The 22,822-nt window shown below is 35.5% G+C and overlaps 1 long non-coding RNA gene across 1 annotated transcript in view; it reads left to right on the top strand.

Moving 5' to 3' along the window:
- The window catches only part of LOC110353704 (uncharacterized), a 526,570-nt gene that overhangs the window by 218,869 nt on the left and 284,879 nt on the right, over positions 1-22,822 (top strand). Inside the window, exon 7 of the long non-coding RNA XR_011810868.1 lies at positions 1,169-1,242. This is a non-coding gene — a long non-coding RNA (uncharacterized lncRNA). The remainder of the gene's footprint in view (positions 1-1,168; positions 1,243-22,822) is intronic.

Raw genomic sequence — 22,822 nt, 5'->3', positions numbered from 1 at the left:
TCAGAGCAAGTCACTTCCTAATGTATTTACATAAATGTAGTAATGTGCATCTCCTAATTTTGTCTATTCTCAAGGTGCTATTCTCTCTTGTTGATTATATAAATTCCAAATGCAAATCTATTTTCTTACAATTTCTGAGTAATGTAATACAGCATTAATAACTATTGCATTGATTGAGTATTCCATTTAAATGAGTTTAATGCTATTCAAGACAACAACACGTAAGAGTAGAAAGTATGAAAAATATCTGTATAAATATTTGTATGTAAAGATGATAGTATCACATTTACTGTAGGATTGCATATTAGATTTGCACGTACATGTATATGGATTTACTGTAGGCTTCATCTATGGATTGTCATTAATGTTGTCCTGAACACACTACATCCTGTAGTAATCAGAATTCCTAGAAAATATAATAATACCTATGTGAAAATAATTTTAATTTCTGTCTAGAAGACTTCTCATTGTTAATTTTTTAAGATGAGAAAAGCATATCAGTATCCTAATTAAATTGGATGTTCCTTTGAACAATGTTCTCATGATGAAAGTCCCATGCAAATCATTTCTTTAAGCAAAGTTCATGGCTTCTTAATGAGAACGGTTTGAAGGCAGAAAATGTAACTTATACAAATTAGTTTTGGGGAGAAAATATGTAATTTGAGGGTAAAATTCTCTCATCGTTGTTCACAGTTTTTCACTGGAGTCCTTATATTTCACTAACAGACACAGTGACTAATAGCAGGAGTTCAGTCTTAGCAGAAGCATAAAGCATTGTGCTACAAAATTATTCCCATCTTTCTGCAAAATTAATCTCTTCTGCCAATTCAGACTGCATGTAGAAATATCTGTCATTATTGTTGTTAGCTAAGAAAAAGGTGCCATCTATAACATATTTTGAACTAATTACAACTGTATATATTTTTTTCTAAATTTGGTAATGGAAATTTTCATAATTGAAATTCTGAAGTGTCAAGGTCCAACCAGACCAAGGTCCAAACAAAAGCTAGTACTAAGTCCCAGTCAGTGTGTCATCAAGACGTCACTGTCTAGGTCAATATACTGAAGATTTCTGCACCTCGTTTTACAGAAATGAGGAAAATATTTTGCAAAAATAAATACACGTCTCTGACAGATTGATTTATTATGAAACTTTTTTCTTTTCCAGACATTGAGAAAACAGAAGTGTGTGACTCCCTGAAAAACCTACTTTAAGATATACATGTACAGTTGACAACCAAAGTAAGTGATCTGTGGCACTAACATGTTTATAAAGGGACTTGGAAACAGCGGCCAAATTTTTAAAGAAAAGAGGTGCAACTACATGTTAGATGGTTTTCTTTATTTGTTTTTTTCCTTGAATTAATTAGGATTATCAAGTGTTTTATTATCGATCGCTTTTTCTACAAACGGGGGACTTTTTCTACAAACGGGGGAAGGACTTCTTTATCAAAATATCAGAGTTAAGATGCTTTTAATATTCGTAATCGTAATGCTTTGTGTTGGAAGCTTGTGTACATAATGATTTCCTATGGTTATTTATTAAAGTTAGCATGGGCTTTTTCTTGATGTTTTTATGGTAAGTTTTCATTTGGATTCATGACCAGTTTCTATTAATGCTTTGTGAGGAGAAGATATATCCACTCTTGTTGAAAACGAGAAAATGAAAATGCAAAAACACAAAAATTTGTAACTACAGGTTTAGAACTTATAACTACACCTGTTTGTTATAGCACAGGTGAAAGGGTGTTTTTTAGCCTTTAAATCAATATTCAGAGCCCTGAGTGCACTACTAGGCCTTAATTGCCCTGATCAGCCTCACCTGGGCATTCACCCTCCGCCAGGAGCTCTGTTTGAGGTTAGGCATGGAGGCAGAGTCTTTCCTAGAGTTACACTATAGGTAGGTTTGTCTCTTTTCCTGTCTCTGGGAAGGATCTTGGACCCATGCTGCAATTTCAGCCACTGCTGCTCCTTCCCCTTGCTGTGTCTGGGGATGAACTGTTGGTAGCCCCTTGTGCTGCCCACCCTGCTCAGGACCCTGGGTCCCTGGCAGCTCCATGCTCCTTTGCGTCTTGCAGAGAAGCTCTGCTTTTCCTGTTTCCTGATGTGGTGAGTCTTTTCATGTACATTGAAAAATATATGGAAGAAAATACTCTGTTACTCAACTCTTATTTACTGTTAACAACATTTCGTTAATGTTAGGACTGAAATAGTCAATAAGTCAGGATTAAAAATATTGTTACTTTGGCAGACAGAGTAGTACTAGAAAGATGAAGAGTTTACGGATGTTTGCAAGTAGCTGTGGTTAAAACGTAGATTCTGATTTGGTGACTTAAAATATAGTTGTTCATGTCCAAAATTGCATTTCTAGTTCTGGATGTCTGTTTTTAAAGCAATTAAATATTTTTTTGAAGTAAAATCATGAGGCTGCTGAGGTAAAGCAATTTTGGTAGTTCTGATGTGAATGCAAGCTCCATTTGCATTTTTCTTTAAAAACAAAAGAAAAACAACAACTAAAACCCAACCTGTTAGGATAGTGTTATAAAGGCACTTGTGGTTGCTAGCCATCTGTTTTCAGTTATCAAATGAAAAGAAAGGATCATGAATTATGCAATCTGAAACTCTGAGCCTGATGTAACATACAACATTGATATGTCTACAAAAAGAGCAAGATCCATAGTAGGATTTTTGGTAAATGGAAAAAAATAACACAATGCCAAAAGTCACCTGTTTCTTGCTTCATTTCATTGTTTCCTCCTCTCATTGAAGGGAATATTGTCTTTAGAGAGTTGGGGGGGTTATTTTTTCCTCATTAGATATAAGGAATATAGGCTATAATATACCACAGATGCAGGATGATGTGAAGATAGTAAAGGAATGCGAGATAAAAGCTTAACTGCAAATGTTTTAGTTTATTTGTATTGGTTTCACCAAATCTTTACATAAGATTGATTAATATTTTAAGTGTATGTGTTTGCCTTGGCTCTAAGCAAGCTGAAATCTTTGTATTTGAACTATGAAATCTAACTTTTTAATACTTGTGCTAACAGCAGTGACTTGAACTACACAAAACTTCATAGACTGTTCCAAGTTTTACTTCAGAATAGAGGTTTCAGTAGTTACTTCAATAAGGGATGTTATCAATTTGTATAGCATAAAGGACTGGCTTATATTAATGATGATGCAGATAGCCCATTTGTTGTGTCAGATTTCCTGAATTAATTATTAATTATAAATCATTCCAATAAATATATATATATATATATATATTTCTTAAACCTCGGATTCCAACATAAAATCCATTTAAACTTATAAATAGCTAGTTTCCATGAGAAAAGGTGTTGACTCATTAGTAGAGATCTACAGCAGGAGTTAATTAGGTCTTTCAGAGGCTAACTGCGAAATAAATGGTTTCAAGTATGAAGTGCTGTAAAATGTTACAGTGGTGGTTTACAGCTGTTGCTCTGAGCAGCTAATCAAAAGTGTTAACTGCTGTACAAAGAGCATGTCTAAGTAGACTTTTGTTCATGGCTTCCTAAGCAATATTCACTTTATATAAGCTGCTATATGCAATCTCATTTATGGACTATGGAAAATGCAAGTGTATATATAAATTACTTTTTTTTTTTTTCGTAACTGAAATCTTAACAGATTAAACATCATACGTTCAGGTCTCTTTACTACAGAAAAAAAAAATAAGACTATGCAGGAAGTCTCAGTATTAATGCACTTTAAATTATTGTATGTACACTTTGCAACTTTCTGCCCCTTCTCCTAAAGTTATGTGCACCTTTCCCCTACTTCTCTGGGTCCTAAGATCAGCAATCTCATCCTGGTGTTGGTAGTGAAGGTGTCGGAGTAATTCATCAGCTTCTGGAGTCCCTCACTGAAAGGAATATGGCGCTGACTATTTTTTTTCGCACTCTAGGATCCACTTTGGGGATCCTTTTCATACATCTACTGACAAAGTTTTGAACCTTGTTCTTTGTGTCAGCATGTGACATGTTATATCTCAATTTACCATGTATGATGCTTGTTGTGTATGTTAGATGTTATTTCTTTGTTCTCTTTGTTACTCTGACACCCTTTCTGTGCTGGCCTACTTTTCTATAACCATTGGTATGAGTTGTTTCTGGAGACTTGACATCTACAATGCTAAGTCTGTGTTACGCTTACAGTCATCCCATGCTTGTATTCCTCTACACTCCCTTGTGTATCTCCAGTTCTCAAGGCCTGTTACACCAGGCCTTTTTTTATTTGTATTAGGTCTTATGTTGGAATTGAAACCTCATGGAGATACCATATAAATTTAGGCTTAAAGCAAGTGGCATACAACAGTCAATTAGAAAAAATACTGTTACAGCTGCAACAAGTAATACAAAGCTGCAGGCCTGTCAAATAAAGTTCAGACAAAGCAAGCATGAGAAGCCTCTGTTAGGAGGCCTTGTGATCTCAGGATAAGGATTACAAAAAATTCTAAGGCTTTGACCCAGCAGCATACTCATGAGTTTCAATGGAGATACTGCACAGTTTGAAAAAAAAATCTTGCTTGATCACATTGAAGGGATCAGCAAAACAATGTTGTATTGTCAATAAATAAGACCAGGCTTTAAGCTATAGTTTGATGCTAGCATTCCCAAGTTTAGGATAACATATTTATATATACATATATAATATTATAAATACTATATGCATATATACACACATATAAATATATTATAAATATATACTTTTTTTATATGTGACATCCTTTTATTCATTAAGGTAATATTCCAGTTACTTGGCTTATGACTTTATTGAGCCTCAGGGTGTGTCTATGGCAGCGTGGTAAATGCCAGTCAGCAGTTACTTCTTGCCCTCAAGATCAATTGCAGTGTAGCATCTGTCATTACTGCAGATGGAAAAAATACAGCCATATTCAACATAGTATCATTTGGTCTGAGTTTCTGACAAGTTAATTTATGTTTGCAGCTTGCTTTTCACCACAGAGACCATTTTACATAAACTAACTGGAATCTTGGGTAGAGCTCTATCTCAAAGAAACTACAGATCTGCTTCGTAGTAGAGTTTATGTACTAACGGAGCGACAGATGCAATACTTTGTGTGGGACAGCTACAGAATTACCTCCTCCCTTGGCCTACCAAGGCTCCTTTTCATGATCTCCTGATTTCTCAAGCAAACTGTAGTCATAACACGTCTTTCAGTAGAATTTGCTTTGCATGTCAGTAAACTTTCTTCTGTGATGTTCAAGTAGTGGTGACTATCACTTCCAATGTTTGGTTTGAAGTTACATGAGGTGTTCCTAAGCACAGTATCTTCTATCTCTGATTTATTTATTTATTTATTTATTTATTTATTTTTACTTTGTGGGTGGGTCTATTAATTGTGCTTCTAGTTGAAAATGATTAAGATTCTCAAATTGTTTTCTCTACCAGACGATTTCCAGATGGGTAACTTGTAAATATTGAGGCAGACTGAGACATGAGTTTATTTTTACTTGGCTATTGATTTAATAATATTTTTATTTCATTCATATGCAACATTAATGTAAAAATATATATGGAAATATAGGCATCTTCAAGTATGGCTTTTTGAAATTTTTATGAAGCCTGAAAGCCTTTAATAGGAAATACAGCATGAGTAACTACGTAAACCACTTGACATCTGTCTGTATTTATAAAAACACTTTTCATTTGCTGCAGTTTATTTACTCTTGGCACACACAAATGAAGTGTGACAGACACCCTGTGGCTTCTATTGATGAGAGGATTAATAAACCTTGTACTTTCATTATGACATCCTAAGCCATCAAGCATGAATACTTCAGCAGTCATTATTGAACATTGACACATGCTGCATTGGTAATCAGAAAAGACAGAAGACAAGAAGTTGGCAGAAATATGATTTTCAGCACACTCTCAAGAATAGTCTCTGATACGATGTGTCCTTAATACATAGCTGCAGGCTTTCTATCTGGTTTCAGACTCATTTTTAGCTATAACAGTTGCTCTTTAAAGGCATGTTCAAAATCTTCTTTGCATACTTATTGTATTGAGATGTAATACCTAACACAAGCACGTTAGTACTTGATAAACATGAACTATTGTGGGTTTGGATGCTAATGAAGCTTTTATGTTTTTATTTCAATACGTTCATTAAATATCCTTTGCAGACCTGTGTTTTCTTTAATCTTCTCGTGCATTAACAAGGAGCAATATGGTAACTTCAGGAAAAGTCCTAAGCAACTTTTGGAAAGTACCAACAATTACCATAGAAAAGAGAGTTCCTTGACTTCACCCATGTTGGAGGGTGATTTAATGCTGATATATCTCAGATGTGGACTCGTGTATCACATAAATGACCTATATAAGTCATTTGGAAGCAAGGACATGTCTGAGTGTCTAATCTGTGTGAATGTTTTTGCATCTGGCCTAGGTACTCTTCCTTATTTCTGTTGTGTGCTACACGGAATCTCAGTCTTAACTCCAATAAATTTTTGGTCCTTTATTCTTTACCATCTGCTAATAATTTTAGATAAATGTGGTTTTTTTAAATTTTTTTTTCAAGCATGTGTAAATCCTTATATTAATGAAGCAGTGAATTTCTTACTCTTCTTTCAGTAAGTATTATTCCAAGGCTTCAAGATGATTGTGCAGGGTATTTTTTTCAAATAAGAGTTAAGGAAAATGTGGAACCTGGAAAGTTAAACTTCTAATTCATTTTCTCCTCTACAGAAATAGATATAGCTGTTCTAAGGTACTGACTATTCATTTTGCAGTTTCTCAATGTATTCTTTAGTCTGAGTTGGTCACTTCCTGATCAGCTTCTGGAAGAAAAACTGGTTGTCAACAGAAACTTCTTTTCTTCTTATATTCTGTGATGTGTCCTCTTGCTGCAAAGTGGGGTAAATATCTACTTCTGTTGTTGCTTGTTCTTTGGTGGTGTGTTTTGTTTTTTGTTTTTTTTTTTTTTTTTTCCTCCACCCTCTCCTTTGGTAGAGATTTTTTTCATGTAGTACAAACCTCTACATCTGAAAATATTATCAATTTCACTTTTTTACTTTCTGTTCTCATGGCAAGGTTTTCCATAGAAATAGGTAATGTATTAATAGAACACTCCTTGGGTGATGAAACTGCTCATTTTCTGAATATAAGATTTATTGTGGTGGATTTTCCAGGAAGATGTAAGACTTGCAATTCGGTAATCAAAGGGGAATCAATATGACCTTATGTAATGCACAAGAACATAATGGAAGCCAAGCTTTCATTTCTGAATATTTTTCTTGCTGTATTTTTGGAAGTCAATGTTTACTATTGTTATACATTTGTGTTTTTTTTTTGTCTGTGTTTTAAATGTGGCTTTCTAATTTTTGGTTTCACTGTAGAGGTTTTAAAGTGGCTTGCTGGATACCTGTTGAACTAACAAATATAACAAAAATGTCTCTTCTTACATTATCTTAACTAGAGAAAGTTAATAGCCTTTTATGATTGTTTTATTTAGTATGCATCTGCAGAAAAAAAAAGGCATATCTTTTTTTGTTGCAGGTAGACAGTGCAATAAAAAAGGCTTACAGAGCTTCTTTTGTACCATTTAGAAATCCTGTATATAAGACTACAGAAGTATAGGTAATGGGAAAATGCTTGAAAAAGTATAGGGAGCTGGATTTTTCCTACACTGCTGCTGTCCAGAAGCATGGTGATTAGAGCAGTATATAGGTATAATTTAACTGTCCATTACTCTGCTATCATTGCATCCAAAGTTATCTCACTTTGGTAGACAGTTTAGAGGAAGTGTTGGAAAAAGATCACCTATGAATGCCAGTTTTACTTTAACTTGGATGAGAGTAGGAAGGAGGAACAGGAATTGGAGGAAGTTTACAGCCCATTTTTTGCCCCATAAAGCTGAAAACAGACTAGAAAAACATGGACGCAGGCATATACCTTCACTAGTGGCAATTCCATTTTTGCTGAGAGGTTGAAGGTGTTCACTTGGAAGCATTTGCTGAGGGATAAGCTTCCAAATCATGGCTGTGTAAAATAAAGTCTAAGACCTTTGCTTTACAGTGATGTATTTATGCATATATAAAAAATATTTTTCTTTCTGAACTGAGGTCTCTTTTCCAAATATAATTACTCCTATCCAGAGTCTGGATAATATTGACAAGGAATCTTGAATTCATAGATAATTCCTATTGTCATATTAGACTATGAGATTCAGAAATTTTAAAATGCTGTTTTCTGAAAAAGTAACTTTCTTTTGTTTCTTCCCTAGGACTTTGAAAATTAACAGATTGTATTTGCATAGTTATGTGCTATTCTCACTTTATCTTTGTACAGGCTAATTCTCTTTAGACCTTTAACATGATATGCACTATGATATGTGCTGTTTTTTGTTTGTTTTTAAAAAAAAAAAACACCCCCAAAAATATATATATATAAAAATATATTAAAAAAAAAAAAAAAAATAAAATAGCAAAAATGCAGATGCAGTCCTGTAGACAAGAGAGACTTTCTTCTGACTGACAGAGTAGTCTAGTTATTTCATCCCCTGTGGTTTCCTCTCAGTTTTTCCAGGTCATTAATGCCAATGAGCTGGCATATGACAGTGGTGCGCTCCGTACAAACTTCCATCACGTGGGTTATGTGCATTTGACATCATCTGGATCTTTGGGTAGCCATTTGTTGTTTGTTGTCTAGGTCACCAAAAATCACCCTCTAGGATAGCTAATTCTCTCAGGTACTGGATACCAGTCTCCACGGTGGTCCACTTGCCTTGTTGACATACAAGAACTTCCCTGACAGGATACCTTTCCTTCATGCCTGACAGGATACAGCTCTAGAGAGTGAAGTTTTGTGCTCCTTTCCAATTGCTTTGTTAATGCCCCTTTCCCTAGCAAGGGATCCCAGAGTTTCCTGTCTTCCCTGCCCTCTAATTCCAGGCCCCACTATCCCAGCAGTGGAGCAGACAGGTGTCAGTGTGCTCAGCTAGGCAATGACTGAAATCTTTTCACATATCTCGTAGAGCATGCTGGTAGGGGTCTTGGGTAGTTATTGATGCTTTTATGGTATCTTCCTCTTAGTCTTCCTGTTCTCTAATGGCCCAGCCACTTTGGAGTAGCTTGACTCGTCTTTTTCCTTCCCTGTCTGAGTAGGAGTTCCTCTGTTTTCTAAATGCCCTGACTTTCTCACCCATTGTTTCTTCTTCAATACAGGGGTAACCGATACTGGCACAGTTTGGTTCCTTAGACCAGCTTTGGGTCCTGTGGCAGGGTCTGGTGTGGCCTGCAGGGCCTGTCACAGTGATCGTGTCTGTTTGGAACTGCCAGGGTGATGACACACCTTTACTCAAGCATTCTGCCAGTGTTTTAGGATTCTGCACTTGTTCAGGAGTAAAGTTCCAAAGCACTGGAGGTGCCTGGCTCTAGGTGCCTGCCCGTATCCTTCCACACTCCCTGCTACTCATAACTATTGTGCCTCAGGACAGATCGCTGCATAGCATTTTAAAGCAGTTGTCTGACTTTAAAACCTTAAGTGCATTCAGGGGAGCTGACAATGAGTACATAATGGTTTGAAAATCCCAAGGATATTCAGAGATTTTAAAGAGCTATTATAGCTAGTCTGGAAGGGAAGGGGGGTGAGTGCTAGCAGGCCCTCGTGAAAGCAGTTGACAAAGCTTGGGCAGAACTGGCAGCAGCGGCCGTTCCCGCTGTCACGTACAAAGGCAGCCACCAGGGAGCGCGAGCGGCCTGGGGCATGGTGCCTCAGTCAGGGCATGGCACAGGAGATAACGCGGGCACACAGAAGGGCAGGAGGTGGCCATTTTGTCCTTGTGGTGGCAAGGAGCGGGCAGATACTGAGGCCAAAATGGCAGCCACCCACCACACCAGCCGAACTGAGACCAAAATCCAGACGGAGGGGATACGATCCCCCTTGGCAGATGCCTACACACAGACAAGAGCCCCTGAGGACTGAAAGAGTTTCCCAGACCCTCCCCAGTTGTGGGGAACTCCAGAATTTGGAAGTCCCCCTAGGGACCAAAGGCAGAATTGAGTGTCATGGGTGCAAGTGTGCCCAGCTGGGTGAGCTTTTTGAGCAAGTTGCTGTCTTGCAAGAGGAGCTTAGCAGGCTGTGAAGAATCCAGGAATCCAAGCAAGAGATTGATAAGTGGCATCAAGCGTTGGCACAGCCTGAGCAACAGCCCTGCCTTAAGTCCTCACAAGGGATTGGTGCGGGAGCCTCCAACCCTGAATTGGCACAATGGATAAACCAATAAGACAAGGGAAGCTGGACTCTCGTGTCCTCTTGGAGCAGAAGGAGGAATCTCCTTCTGCACAGCTCCTGGTGCACCCCCCAGCCTTCCAGCTGGCAGGGCAGTGTGAGAAGTTTACAAGTCCTTGTATAGTGTAAGCATTGCTCTGCAACAATTAAAACATCAGAATGTTATCAACATTATTTTCATCTTAAATCCAAAAAACAGCTACTAGGAAGAAAAATAACTCAGTCCTAGCCAAAAGTGGGAACGTCTTCAAATGAGGGAGGCAGAAAGTGCTGTCTATAGTAGAAATTGACCACTGTGGTACTGTGAAAACATAGAAGATGATGGTGTTGCAAGCAGAAAAAAAGAATGCAGGAAATAATTGCATGGGTGTGAAGATATGGGAAATAAGTATCAACATTACACTTTTTCTTTGCCTGCATCTTCTCCTGGGTAATAGCTGCTGAGTATTCTGACAATGCTCCTGCTGTGCTTGGTTTAAAATGTTGAAACTGCTTTGCAAGGATGTGCATATGTTTACTGTAAGATATATGATAACACATTCTTCCACTCATTTTTTCATAAGAGCTCTGACCCTTGTTAAAATGTTTTACTCCTATTCTCTATGTGTGGCTTATTTACGAAGTTTGTTTTGAATACAGTTACAGCCTGTTGTATGTGACAAGATAGTAAACTCTGGTGACTGACCTCAGCCCCTTTGCGTGTCGTCATGTATCCCTAAGGCAATTAGCCATAACTTGGTTCGTCCTGACAGATACAAAAGCTCAGTTTTGGAAGAACATTATTTTTAGAACATAGTAGATAGACTAACCCAGGCAGGTTTATTGCTGAGCCAGAGATTGTTTTGTATCCTATGGAGAGGAAAAGGAGGAGTCAAGGTGCTGTCTCACTGTGTTGTCACTAATGATAATTACAGAAGGGATCAAAGAAGCGCAAGGTCTTGGCCAGTTCTTGACGTTGTTTAGATTTTTTCTCTTCTGTGATATTCTTATCAAGTGATTTGGGTGGATGTAATGATTACCTGAACTGATGTCTAGTGCTTTCTCAAGGTGCTTGTTTCATAAACACAGGCCTCATAAAATTGCTGAACAAATTTCCTGTTGTTCCAAAACGTATTTAGAAATAGAAAGAATCAGTAATAAATCATATGTAATAACTGTCATTTTTCTTTATAGTGTAGGTAACTAAATCATTGGTTTATGCTTAGTGAAAAAGTTTGGAAGGCGGCAATTTCCACAGTTAGCCTTTCAGTATTTACCTTTAGCTTACTTAATGAAATCAAATACTGTAGATCTAAACCTTAGTTGCCAGTTGTTCACTCAACATGTGCGCTCCACATTGGAGTCACTAGTATTACTTATGACTATTTCATGAGGGGGGAAAAACAAACAAGCAAACAAAATAATAAAAAAAAAAAATAACCTGACATTTATATTTCTCATTTCCATTTTTCTCATACCTCGCTCATTCTGATACTCTGAGCTTTTATATCCTTTAGCCTTCACTTCTTTATCAAGCTTCGGATTTTTGAAGCACTAACCTGACATCAGAATTGTTATATCCATCATCCCCTAAAATAGTTCTGCTTTGAATATAGGCTAAGTATGTGATAATAACAGTTACTAGTTATCAAGATCTGATAAAGACCTTCATCTTGATACATTGAAGTTTTTGATAAATGCTGATTAGATGATTCTTAGAATAACCTTTAGACTCAGATGACAGAACTTGATTTCATGCTACTGCAATGCCATCCTACCAGGATGACTTTATGTATTATCTACCCCCCACCTTGTCTTTATTTAGATCTGATCATTATAGTTCTTAGTTTTGTATTTTAGTAGTGCTTAAAGTTTCAGATGAACATTCAAGGATGTAGCAGGAGCTGAGGTCATAAGCATCTGCAGAACAAAATCTTTGTTAAGTAATCTGTAATTTGAGAAGTACCTTCTCTTAATGGTAAAATGTTAAGTTTGAATGGTACCATTTCATTCCAGCAGAAGTCTGAATGGTCCCCTTTCTCTGCTGCATTGCATTGACACTCCTGAATTAGTAATACAGCACTGTAGCAGCTCTTTCCAAGTCCTAGTGAAGCTCAGGCATGTTCACAACAGTCCAGAGTTGCAAGACTGCATTTACTTATGCTATATAAAATGTTAAAGATTATGCTTCATTTCACTGACAAGACTGTAGTAAGGGGACTGCGTTGCAGTACAGCCCTTTTGCTGGCAATGGAGGAAATTCACTATTCGCATGCTGTATGGACACATTTTGTAAAATCCATGGAGGCTTTGGGCAAAAAATATACCATTATGGGGTGATATAAAATGGAAGTTGTGTAGGTAGTAAGTCTGTTGCTGAATGTCAACTCAGAACTGTAGAGTTCAAATCACTGGAGAATATGGCCTCTGGTATACAAAGGCCACGAGCTGCCATAAACATTATATGTGACAATTCAACAGCCATCAGGCAAGGTGGGAAAAGGTAGCCCAGCTTTTGTTTCCTATTGTCAATTGCAACTGTGGTTCTGGAGTAACTTTGTCTGAGAAGTGCCTTACTGTTATGTCCAAGTCTGAAATTTAAGGAACTCCAACATCCAGCTGCCTAGAGTGCCTCTTCATTCAGGTTACTGTTACAATAGCAGAGCAGGCTGAAAGTGTAGGTGTCTGTTCCAGAGCTTCCTGTTTTTTTCAGACTTGGGTAATAAAGAGCTAGGATCAGTAAGACCTTACATGACTACGGATACTTAGTGAATGTGTCATAGCCTCCAGAATAGAAAACATCCTCTGCATAAATTCTGTTGCTATATGAAGCAATGTTAAGAAAGAATTGAATTTGATAGATGTCTAAACGCCAATGCAAAAAGAGGGAAGAAAATATAAATACTAGAGAAGAATAGGAACAGGTAAAATCATTGAAATTGAGGACAAATGAGTGCATTAGATTATTGAAAACAGTAACACTTGGAATAATAGTGTAGATTAAATGAGAGAGCAAGATGGATTAGTAAACAATTACATACGATTACTATTGAGGTGGGCAGTCAGATTTTCTCGGCACACATAAATGATGATGTAGGAATATCAGTTTTAGTATGTTCTGTTTACAAAGCACTAAACAACAAACTTATCTTCCACACAAATGTTCTAAAATGGCAGTAGTGTAATCAAACACCATGGCATTGTGCTCTGATAAAGATCATTGAGATATTATTCCTATGGATGAATCATGGTAATAAAATAATTTGCCTGACCTAGAGACTGCCAATTGAAAGAAGAAAAACTGTAATAGAGTTTCAAGATTCTATAGATTCTTCTGAATTTCTAGAGAAAAGGAGCAAATTCCTTTTTCCCCCTCTCTGAAAATGCTAGAGAACACCTATCTTTCTCATATGAATAAATAACAGAACGAGGGAAAATGTATTCCAATTTTGTAATGCTTTATTTAATTTTATAATTTGAAATCCTTCTTCTCTGTTATTTTTCTTTCTGATTCTTTGGAAACGTATAGTTTGTGGAATGGGTGCAAATACTGGTTATTGCCATTGTTTAACTTCCTTCAAGATACTGCTGTGCTGAGTATTCAAATTTTGGTGTATATTGCTGTGAAGTTCAGGTTAATGACTGGTTTGAGATTTTCTCAGGCTTCCCCTTACCTGGATTTAATCTTGAATTGTTAATACATGAAGGTAGTGTTTCTCTTACTTATGTAGTCTTGGCTTGATTTGAAACTTTTCTATAGACTTACTCATGTTCTTCCCTATAAATAAGTATAGTATAGTATAAATAAGTAAGTATAAGTATATATACATATATACAAATGTATATATATATATACACGCGCGTGCATGCACTCTGTAATTTGTTTGTGAGCTTATTTTACAAGAGTATGGTTGCATTTCCTGTCCTCAGCTTAATTTTATGTATAGTGAATTCATACTGTTTTACCTCTTAATTGCCATGTGGGGTATGTTCCTGTGTATTTGCTCAAGTTGCATTTTTAAAGCTCTCTTGCAAACTTTGTAAGCAGTATCAAGTTATTAATGCTATTAAAACTTTACTATAAAATGGTAGGACATTTTTAAGTAGATTTCAGAATACTGATTTAGCAGGCAAATTACTTTTTAGAAAATTGTTTCAACTATGCAAAGGTTGAAAATTTTGGGGTAGGAATTGAAATCTACTATAAGACAACATCGAGTAGGTGAACTTAAAGCTAATGGTTTGGATTTTTTGTTGTTGATCACTTATAAATTGTTCCAGAAAACCAGATGTACTTTTCAGGATGTTTTTAATAGAATACAGATTTAAATAGTATCATAGTAGAAAATCTTAAGATACTCAGAGGCAGGAAGGAGAAAATATACTGTGTGCGTGTTTGTAAAATGAAGCGTTGAGGCAGAAACCTTAATGTTACCCCCCTCCCCCTTTTAGAAAGAAAAAACAAAACAAAGAAACACAACTAAGTTATGTTTACTTTGTCACTTAATGGAATTAAATTTTTCCATTGGAGAAAGGATGGTGTTTTATGTGAACATAGTGTGGTGTTTCTTTAGCTGTTTTTTGTGAGTTGGGCTTCCTATTGAATGATATGTCCCTGGGTGCACTGTATTCCTGCTGGTATACATCCACTGGTATCTGATCAGTGGGAGTGCATCGTATCATCATATAAAACGGCTTTAACCAAGTCTGTTCTTTAACAAAGCATGGGAATAACAGACATTCAACTCTGTTGGAAATTAGGTTTTATCTACAGCTGCTTTGTCTATTTGAACCTTCATTCCCTGAAATGTCATCACTGTATAGAAAACCACCACCTGCTGAATATTCTCAGTCATTTCATACAACAGCCATTATTGTTTCCTCTCTTGTGTTCACAAGCAAAATCTGGTCAGAATACTCCACACAAGATTTTTTTTATTAGTCTTGCAAAACTCGTTCTTCATAAATAAATGCAAGCCTTTACATTTTAAAGGGTAAATAAACCTTTTAGTGATGTATGTGTAGCATAATTTTAACGTTTCATATTAATTACTTAAATGAATCCCTAAATATTTCATTTTATTTTATAAATAGAAAACCAGCATCTTAAGTAGTGAAACAGTGATGATTTGCCCATCATCTGCCAGAGGTGACCTCAAAAGTTGAGGTAGTATCTCTTCTAGAATGCAATCCTACCCCTCAAAATAAATAAATAAATAAATCTAAGGTTTGGAGATAATATCATTTTTGAGAGGGCTTCTCAGGAAATGAAAACAATGTAAGTCCTGAATCCCTGATGGGACAGCAAAATGCCCGGCAGTATTTTTTCAGCCAGCAATGTGCTAAATACAGAATTTCATTACCTCTTTGGCAGTCACAGTCACTTCATTTGAAATACCAACCTCCCCAAAGGCTTCTAGGAATGACATTTCTTTGGGCTTGCATACTTTTTTTTTTTATTGCTCCTCACTTAGTGTGGAGAAGGTACTGTATTTATGATTTTCTTCTAACCTCGTTAATGTTTGTGTTCAATGAAAGTGTATGTTTTAATTGAACTGTGTTTAAAAACGCATAGATAAATAACAGCACTTGCCTTTTGAAAGGTGTAATTTTAGCATCTTTAGGATTGGCAGAGTTGCATTTATATTGCACCAACAAAATGCATAAATGAGAAGTGTGAATGAATAAATAGAGGCCTAAGAGGAAAAAATGATGCTCAAGATGAGAAAAGGCCAGTGAGAAAAGACAGTAATACAGGGGATGCTACACTGACACAGGAAAAACCTGATGAAGTCCGTTCATTTATATACTGAAAATGCATACAGAGAAAGACAGTTGTAATTTTACATGATTTCTTTCAAACTCAAATATAAAACTATAAATTGAGGTAGTTTGTGTTTTGGAATTGTAAAAACATGATAAGAATAGCAGAACAGGATGCAGACTAAGGTAATTCATGCAAGCAGTTGTATTTTTCCAGTTAACAGATTCTTTTCCCTAAGCTTATCTGCCTTTATATGCAGTCTACATAATGCAGAAATTCATTATTTTTGTCTCGTAATTTATTCTAACCTTCCCATCGCCTAGTCTGTCCTTGCAACACTTCAGAGAAATTACTGAACCCTGTGAAGTGCAGACTTGACTCCCAGATCAGGTTATTTTTATGTCAACTTTCTTTATCAGACAATCCCATTAGAATCTTGCCAATGACAAAGGAGAAAAGGGTAATGCCGTTAGCATGTGTATAATGCTACATTCACCAAAAGTTAGCGGCAATGGTAAGCTGATCTTGCTGCCAAAACTCTTTAAAACAGTGTACAAGCTAATTTCATTGACCTAGAGAAGTTTTTAAAAACTTTTTTCTTTCTTTCTTTTTTTTTTTTTTTTTTAAGGAACTCATTTTATGTTGTGCACTGAGGAACAAATTCTGCCTTGCATTCCTAGAACCTACATCTGACTGCATTGCTGAGACACAGTCATGAACCATTGTTTTATCTGTTTTGTGTCCTTTAAGGATCTCATGAACATAACAGAGCGGTCTCAGGTATTAATAAGATGTAGTAAATTAAAGTAATATCCTCCTATTCATTAGTTTGACACAGATGTTCAGAGCTGGTATTAATCGCACAGATTCGTAAATTCAATTTTTACCTACCAAAGCTCTCCTTTATAGTATTTTTAGGTATTGCTGTTGTTTTCCCAACATCTGATATATGCAAAGATTCTGCTTTATAAAAATGAGCACCCCCCCCCCCCCAAACTGCAGCTGACCACGTTTTATATAAAGGTGCCATAATGAGAATAAGCTGAGCTGTACTAGCACATAGCTGGGCTGTTCAAAGTTAGACGTATTTCTGCATTCCTGAATAAGGTCCTTTTCTCTCTCTCTCTTTTTCTTCTTTTCTTTCTTTTGCTGACCACCAATTGTGACTAATAATGGTGCCTCTTTTTTCATTTTTTTGGAGCAATTGTCTGTGATTTTACTTCATTATTTTATGTCAAATTAACTGTTAAAGTTAATTGCGTGAAGAATCTTTCAGAAAAAGAACAGCAAAGCCAAGACTAATATGAATCACTACTTTGGCAGGACTTTTTTATTAGGATACTGTAAATGGATTCTGTAACAGCTGAAACATGGAAAAAATGTTTCCATCCCTTCTACTAGAACACTGGTGTACCTGAGTCTTTCAAATCAGTACATTAATTTTAGTTAAACTACAATAGAGCTATATTGTAAAATTTATCTGTCAGTTGTTCAATGGTTGTGTGTATCTGCTGGAATGACAAAAAATAAGAATAAAATCACATGTTGTGCTCTCAAATTAATAATAATATAATAAAAATTCTTCCAGAAACAAAAGAGCCATTAATGCTGTTGGATGAGAATATCATATCCTTAATGTCTGTAGTTTTAAGACAATGTAGTGAAAGACAAAGACTGTAGGATGCTTTTTGGGCTTCTTTGTGGTGTGATGATTGTGATGGGTTGTCAAAATGGATTTTAAGGGTGTCAATTGTCTCCCAATGTACAAACAAAAGTCCTTTTTCTAGCTTAAAAAAATATTTTATTGGAATTAAAGAAAACACATTAATTGTAAATGTCTATGGTATGAAGCAAAAAGCATGGAAAAATAAATTACCAAGCTACATTGCTAATAAGGAGAATATCATAAGCATTAAATCGTGCTCTAAAGTATTCAGTTTGAGCAGCAATGACTTCTGAATAAATTCAATTTCTGAAGTGCTTCTCTGTTTTATCTGTTGCTATTGATTAGGTTTTATACCTGCTTTACACCATTAAAATTATATTGTTTGAGATGGCATTATTTATGCCTGTTACATCAGATGCACAGAGCTGACATTTTGTTCACGTTTCAGTAAAGCGTCTGTGCACTGGAGGTGTATACATCCAGGGAGAGTGTTAGAGAAGGCTCAGTGCCTTTTGGAGGGGCCACAAAAAGTAGCTTTTTTTTTCTGGTGTATACGTAAAGAGAGGCAATACCACTCTGTTGTTGTTGCTGTCTGTTGTTTGTTCTGTCTTTTGAGTGCAACATCCTCTATTTCTGGAATCCCTTTGGGGGGCAATTAAAAGATATTATAAGAAAGATTCCTGAAAGGTGTCCTTTGAATGTTATTATTAGTATTTCTTTTTACTTTTCTGTGGATTGAGTGAAAAAGCTTTTCATGGCGAACTGAGTTTAATCTAGAATTTTCCCTCTCTTTCCCAAGTGATGGAGTAGGACTTTGTAGAAAGTTGGACGTACTTTAACTTTTGAATTGTTACTGATCCCCCTGAAAGCACTTAAAGGGATGGTTGAAAATGATCAGAAATGAAAAAGTGCATGTTTAGTAATTAATTTTCAATTTCGTCTTGCACATGTTCGTGTCATAAAACACAACCTGCATTCCTTTTATCACACTTTCAAATGTAAATATAGTATGAGTAGTTTTCTGAATAAAATGCTAATTTATCTTTTAGTCACTTTTATGTACAGTATTCTAATTGCTTTCTTTGCATATCTACCTTATTTGCAACACAACATAGTAATAAATATAATTCATATTATTGACACTTCTGTATGGAATTTGCATGGAGGATGTAGAAACATTCCATGATTAAAAGAGGAATACTAGGAATTTGGAGGGGAAAAAAAAAACACTATATGCATATTATCCAACTGTATGCACGTTTTTATCAATCTGTATAAACCCGAGTCATAATTGTTCATAAAACTTTACATGTGCTTAATGTATGAAAGATATAGCTGGATGCCCAAGAGCTTCTGAGTATGTAGACCACTTGTGTGCTAGTTTTATACATCCATCTGTTCAGATACTCAGTTTACATTTGAAATAGGTAAACAAAATTCAGATTCTAGCTTCTGGATATCAGATGACAGTTTTATTCACGGAGTGTTTCTCAGAGATGAGGCTTTCCTAATGTATTTCATTTGAATAGGTTTGTGGCCTCTTCCATTGAAAGTTTTGTTAGGAAGTCATAAGAAATCTTATCTGCAGCATGCTAGACCCATAGTTGTATGTAGGTATTTATTTTGGCACATTGTAGCTTCTGTAATTACAGAAAATTACAAAGCCCTCATTGTAGTTAAGAGCCAAAACTTTTATTTGGCTGTTATCTTAAATGCAATGCAGAACAGCACAAATGAAATGCTGATTTATAACAATATCCCTTGTAGAATGAGTGCAAGTAAATGGGCAGACCTAAGCCTTGAGTATTGTATGAATGCTGTAAATTCCTGTTAACTTCCCTTTATTTATTTATTTATTTTATTTATTTATTTTTTTTTTAGAAAGCCTTGGTTCCCATTAGTAACATTCCCTTGTGCAGTTTAACCAGCCATAAGTTGTGTAAGGCATGTCTTCAGTACATCTTTGGTGTAGCTGGTTACAGTTACACCATAACTATGGAGTTATTTATAGAGGTATGTTAAGTAGATGTACAATCATTACTTGACTGCTTTCTTCAGCCCTGTTTCACTTTGGGGGCAATACCAAAAACTAATCTTGTTATCACATCAAAATGAACAAGTGAGGTAATGCTATGGCTATTGTCCTCTTTAAATTTTAAGTCAGAATTGCTGCTGAAAGTATCACAGTTGAAGATGAACATAGGAAACATGCTCAACTGTTACAAGAAAAATATGAATAACATCTCTGAAAAGAAGCAGGAAGTTGCAGTGTTGAACATTTTTGAGCTACAGAGATTTTTCATTTCATTTTGTTAGAGTCAGGAAAGAAAGATGGATTGATTTGACATTATTTTAAAGGGCAATAAATTACTTCCAAATGCGTGACCAGCTGAGCAAACAACTGTTGTATTAGAAAAAACAATCCAGATTCTGATTTTTAGTTAGTTTGGTGTAAGCTTTCAGAAATTGCAGTGAATGTGTTAGAATTTCTCCAGATTGAAAAATGAATATGAAAACAAGATCTGGCCTATTGTGTTTTCATGGGGTGCACTTTTTAGAGGTAAATGGTGTTTAAAACCATCTAGAAAAAAAATGTTTATACCAGTTGGATATACATGAAAATACCTTACTCTATAGCTAATAGTTTTATTACAATTAATTTTGAATAAGCAGTTCGTAATGTACTAGCAAACAGAAGATAGTTTAGTTCACAACTACTGATTATGAAATCTTATTCCATTTATATGTCTAATAAATGCATTTGGAAAGCTTTTAAAAAAATCACAGTACTGCAATTTCTACTGTCCTTATGTTGATAGACTTTTTTTTTTTTTTTTTGGTAATTTGCTGTATTGTATATAAATACAACTTTTTCTATCTGGTTTGAAAATAGGTGGTATTTTCTAGATATGATCTGAATCATTGTCATATACAATCATTTAGGTTAGAAAAGACCTCTACGATCATCTAGTCCAAAATATTCTCTCAGAATTTCATTAATTGACTTGTATCTGATTTATACAATATAGTACAATCTTGTACAGTTCCCTCTGTGCTCCATTGATTTTCTCCCATGTATCTTTACACAGTCACTTCATTTTCCTGGACCAAGTATAGTCTTCAGCTTTTTCATTTAAGATCATTTCTTCTTTCTACTGATTACTTTTGTAGCTCTCCTGAGCTAATTTGTCTTTATTACCTTTTAGCAAAGCATTCACAGTTGGCATTGCTGATAAACTTTTAAACACCTTCAATTATATTTAATTTTTATGTTTTGTCTTGAAAATTTATGAAGTAGCATGCTTAAAAGTGGGATTTTTAATAAAAAACCAATGCTAATAAAAATATAATTATATGGACCAGGGAAAACTCTTACTCAAGGAAGAACTTCCTACTTCCAGGTGTTCTCAATGTATTCACTGATACAGAAATGCATAGTTCTTAAAGCAAAAAGATAGAATTAGCATGGTCATCCTGCTCTGAATAATGCACATTGTAGAAGCTCGTGAGGTGACTTAAGTATCAAGTACATCCGTTATATTTGCATATAGCATATATATATATATATGGCATATAAATTACATATAACATACAATTTCCTATGACATCCTCATAATTTATTATTTTAAGGATCAAAATGATTCAGAGTATCTGCTGCCTTAATTCTGATAATTATATTTCAGTGTTTATTAAGTATATATTGCATATGTAAACTAATGCATCTGCACAACAAAATAAAAAATATCCTGTAGTTTAACAGTGTGTTTCACTCAAGAATACGCAGCCTTTTGTGGTTGTGAAAGATGTGCTCTGGTCTGCAGATTCCCTGCACTAGCCGGCCATGGGCATGCAGCCCCTTAGTAGGCTTTTCAGAGTATTTTAATGTATTTCCTCTCTTTGTAAATGCAATAAACATGAATTATTGAATAGGAAATACAGAAAGGCAGAATCAATTCTACAATAACTTAGTTGGGGAGATCTAATCATTGCTTGGTTTGGCAGTGTGTTGCTGAAGTAGCAACTGTGATATGACTCCACAGCATGTGAGAAGGAATGCATTCCTGTAATGCTGAAAGAAATTGGGATGGTTTGATTATTTGGATACATGAAGTCATGAGGCTATGAAAATTTCTGACTAGTAACAAGAAATACAGTTTGTATATGGTGATATTGAACAATATCATGATTTGTGTTGATTATAACTCGAGCAGTACTCATCACTCATCAGATTTTATACCGATCTGGAGTATTTAGTCACTCTTTGCTCCAAATCAATGGGAGGTTTTGTCTGCCTAGGGGAAAAAAAAAAAGTCATAATGCTGTTTTTCAGTATGCTCTACTTGACGCACACATAAACTATATATATATATATTTTTTTTTCCTTTGGGATTTAATTTTGGAAGGATACTGTTAGGAGTTCATTTTGTACGTGGGTCACTGTCAGTTCACTTCTAAGAAAGGGCCACTGCCAGTGGGATTGCACACTCCCATTACTGCTCTTGAGAGAATGCTGGAGCTGTGTGCCCAGCACATCATCAGTGGTGTGCAACATACAGAGAAATCTTTAAGTGAGCATCTTGGTACAGTGAATCAGTCTTTATGAATCAAAATTAGCCCTTACATCTAATTCCGATGAAGTTTTCTGTGGGGTTATGGCCTGTGCTGAAATGAGGGCTTGACTTTTGATTTTTGGTGTTTTTTTCTTTTGTTGGGTATTTGTTATTTTGTGTGTGTGTGTGTGTGTTTTAAGAGGTATAAAACAATGTGTTTTTTCTGATTTTTTCCCTAATACCACCTTAAATCACATTAATAACTCATTTACAGAGATGATGGAGGAAAATCACGTGTAATATAGTTAAAATGTTTAAAAGAAAACTAAACAGCTATGATTTGTTCAAATTTGCATCTAACTCTGCTTAGAATTTCACTGTTTGAATTTAGACTTGCATGGTGTATAAATGAGATAATTCTAGCCTCACAAATACTTAATACTATTTATAATTTTATTCTTAAGCTTAACTAAGCACAGATAGGATGTACATTATTATTACTTACATACTCATAGAAACTTCTTATTAAGAAACCCTTTTCCAATCAGAGTTATCTCCATGTCTGTTTACTGTCTCATATAGGAA

Source organism: Anas platyrhynchos, chromosome 8 (assembly GCF_047663525.1).
Source record: "Anas platyrhynchos isolate ZD024472 breed Pekin duck chromosome 8, IASCAAS_PekinDuck_T2T, whole genome shotgun sequence".
NCBI lineage: Eukaryota > Metazoa > Chordata > Aves > Anseriformes > Anatidae > Anas > Anas platyrhynchos.
Note: the sequence above shows the minus strand (reverse complement) of the source record. Positions and strands in the feature narration are given on the sequence as shown.